Source organism: Empidonax traillii, unplaced genomic scaffold (genome assembly GCF_003031625.1).
Source record: "Empidonax traillii isolate 1590-97213 ecotype Southwest subspecies unplaced genomic scaffold, ASM303162v1 scaffold444:size1099390, whole genome shotgun sequence".
In the NCBI taxonomy this organism is placed as follows: Eukaryota; Metazoa; Chordata; class Aves; order Passeriformes; family Tyrannidae; genus Empidonax; species Empidonax traillii.
In genome coordinates, this window is record NW_020955637.1 from 183010 (window position 1) to 186903 (window position 3894).

Genomic DNA, 3894 nt, shown 5'->3' on the forward strand with positions numbered 1-3894 from the left:
AGGGCCCAGACACCAAACCCTCTGTGAAGCTCATGTGGTAACAGATCCTCAGTAGGAAGGGTTTGGTTATTTGTAGGGGAGTCCTATTTCCTGTGATTATAATGAGGCAATATTTTAGTGTGTATAATTATGGAATAATTACAGACATAGAGAAATGAAAGCTGCAGGAAGGTTAAATCCCAGCTCAGCTGACAGTTAACTGGAGATAGTTGCCACATAAAAACCAGGTGAAATATTGCGTGGAATAGGATCTCTGGATTTCTTGTTCAACAGCTAAGGGTATTTTTTACACTATTTGCCACTCTCAGGGTCAGATTTATCACCAGAACAGCCTCCCTGACAGAAATGTTGCTTCTGGGCTGGGCTGGGAGCTGCTGTCTCTACGAAATAGGAGAGTGAAGACTTGAAAGGAACTTTCCTGGTGTTTTTTTGGCTGGTTCACCGTGGAATCCCCCGAAACACGGAATCCCAAACAGCTGCTTGTGCTGAGATTTCACCAGTGTGGGATTAAATGGTGTTCCTGCCCTGGCATTTGGGTGCTGGAACCTCTAAAACCCAGGCTCAGTCACCTGCATGTCTTGGCTCTTCTCTCTTCCAGGTTTTCCAGGAATTCCCACAGTTTTCCCCGTGGTCCTGCCGTGTCCTGCAGGATCTCTGCTCTCCACTGCTGCTCCCTGCTGACAACCCGTGTCCTGAGGGACCACCCAGGCTGGGCCCCCCCCCAAATTTTCAGGCTCCTCTCCAAAGCTGGAATCCGCTTTCCAAGGTAGGAGCATTCCTGGGAAAGGGATGGAGCTGTTGGATACCCCTGGACAGGGGTTGTGGCTCCCTAAAAAGCACAGAGGTGTTGGAATGGGTGTGTTGCGGGCAGGAAACTTCTCACACCGAGATGGGAGGATTAGATATTGGGGAGGAATCCTTCCCTGGGAGGGTGGGGAGGTCCTGGAGCGGGTTTTCCAGAGAAACTGTGGCTGCCCCATCCCTGGGAGTGTCCAAGGCCAGGTTGGAGCAACCTGGGCTGGTGGGAGGTGTCCCTGCCCATGGCAGGGGGTGGCACTGGATGGGCCTTAAGGTCCCTTCCAACCCAAAACATTCCATGGCTATGACTCCATAGGGGTAAAACTCTCCAACCATGGGGTTTATTTTCAATTTTCACAGCATTAATAGAAATAAAAAGCTCCTTGAGGGACCATCAAGGGCTGGATGGAGCTTCAGTGGGTGCCACGGGCTGGGGCACCACGTGCACCCCCTGCTCCTGCCTCAGGGCACGGGGTGGTGATGCCTCTACTGCCCATCCTCCCAGGGTTTGGGAACCCCTGTGCCTGCTCTTCCCATCATCCCCGGGTTTGGGAACCCCTGAGCTCCCCCTTCCCTGTGCCAGCTCTGCCCCCAGCCCTGAAAGCACCGGGTGAGTCCCTGGCAGTGCCAGCCGTGCCCGTGTCCCGTGGGCTGCTGGCACTTTCGGGGGAGCTCCTTCTCTCTCACTTTCAGTTTTCACACTCTGCAGAGTTTCTCATCTCTGGGTTCGCTCGGTTTCTTATTTTCTGCTCTCTCATGAACCCCTTTGAATCTGCTGCCTGTGGGTGCAGATGGCGTGGCCAGGCAGGAGGAGAGCGGGGATGGCACAAAGGGCTCGCTGGAGCTTTGCTCTCTCCTCGCTGCTTTTGCCTTTGCCCTTTTCACCTGGCACTGGTTTTGTACCAGGAGAAAAAAAAAAAAAAAAGTAATTGCTTTGGGTGACAGCAGCTTCATCAGTGGGGGTTTTTTTTGCATGTCTTTGATGCATCATGACTTTTTGAGTCCCTTGAGAATGGGTTGATTCTGGAGGAGCAGTGCCAGCTGGTGAGTCAGCAGCTGAGAGGCCAGGCTGAGGTGTCACGCTCTGCAGTGCCTGGGGATGCCCCCAGAGCTGCTGCCATGACTCATGGGCAGAGAATTCCCTGCTCAGAGAGGGAACCAGGCCCAAGGACATGGAGTTGGTGGGAGTTCTTCAAGCACCAGTCAGTCCCCCAGGAATGCTGTTCCCTGGATTCCCTGGATTTCAGCAGAGGGTCAGGCACTCCCCTGTGGGTCAGGCACTCCCCTGTGGGTCAGGCACTCCCCTGGCAGTTTGGATTCTCTGCAGGGACACTTTTTAATTGTTTTAATACACCTGGGTGAGGAATTACCCCCAGGGCTTCGTGGGAAAGGTGGAGAAGGTGCACAAGCAGTGGCAAAGCTACGAGAAAGCTGGAGAGGGACCTTGGACAAGGGGCTGCAGGGACAGGGAATGGTTTCCCACCGCCAGAGATGGGATACTGGGAGGGAATTCCTGGCTGTGAGATCGGCATCCCAGGATTCTGCGGTGATTCCAGGGGCGTGGTGGCACCTGGGCCCGGCTGTGCTTGGTGCCCGTTGGCACAGGGAGGGCAGGAACCCACCCTGGTGACATCTGGGGCTTCCTCTGCCGCAGGAGGAAGCTGCTGCCTGTGAGCTGGCTCAGCACAGCCCTGGGGGATGACCCTCCTGCCCTCACAGTTCCAATTACGAAAAAAAAGAAAAAAAAGAGGTGATTGGGATTTATGTGGAGCACAGAAAGTTTGGAGAAGGTTCACGTGAGCTGAGCTCTGGGAGCTGCTCCCAGGTCAGTCCTGCTCTCCCATGTCTGAGCTGGGGGTTCACTGCCTGGAGCAGATGGAGCCTGGGGAAGGAGAAATTTGGTTTGGTCTGTGTGCAGATGTTTTGGGCTCGTGGTGACATCCAGCTGCCAGGCTTTGCAGGACACCCAAACCTTCCCCAGATGTGCTGCTCACAGGAGGTGACAGTGCTCAGTGTGGTGGCCAGGCTCTGCTCCCAGTCCTCCATGGCAATTTTGCCATTGGCAATGGAGCCAGAATCCCAGTTTGGCCTCCCAGAATCCCAGTTTGGCCTCAGATCCTCCGAGCCAGGGACCAGGAGAGGCTGTGGTGGCTCAGAACCTTCGGCACCACCAAGAACTGTGATAAATTATTTTGCTTTTCCCCCCCCCCCCCACTCCACGGCTCAGAGACTTAAAAAATAAATATTTTACCACCAAGAAGGAGCTGATGGCTGATGTAAGGGAAGAGGGAAGGTCTAATCCCAAATCCAATCAGGAAAAACTGCTTTAGCTCCGGATCTGGTCCTTGCTGGCAAAGCCCCCAGACCCTGCTGCCAAAGGCCCTGCCCTGTGCAGGGTGTCCCTGCCCACCCCTGGAGCAGCAGATGGAGGATGAAGGATCCCTCACAAGTGGCTTTCACTTTGTTTTACTATAAGAGGGAAGAGAAACTCGGTGGGAACAGGCGTGGGCTGCTGTGGGGAAACGAGTGCCGACCGGAACAATCCTCCCCACGGCTTTTCCTTGGGGATGCCCTTGGCAAAGCTGAGCCTCCCTCGGGGCTGGCAGGGGTGGAGCTGCTTTAAAGAGGTAAAAAACCATCTCTTTCAGGCTGATCACCTTCCCTGGCAGTGCTGCAAAGCAATGGGAACATCCCTGAGTGGGCTGGGAACGGGAGACACGCAGGAGGGTGGGTTCCCACATCCCAAAACTTCCCCTCTGAACCTGCTCAGGACTTAATTCTCATAAATCCATTAATGCTCCTCCTTTGAAGGATGAGATAAGAGAAGTGAAACACCGTGTGGGTGGTTTTCATGGAATCCTGGAATGGTTTGGCTTGGAAGGGAGCTTGAAGATCATCTCATTCCACCCCCTGCCATGGGCAGGGACACCTTCCACTAACCCAGGTTGCTCCAAGCTGCCCTTGGACACTTCCAGGGATGGAGCAGCCACAAATTCTCTGGTTTCCCAGGCTCCCAGTCCCTGGCAGTGCCCCGTGCCCAGGCAGCTGAGCTGCTGGGGTGGGGGAGGCCCAAAAAAAGGGAGAAAACAAAAAAAA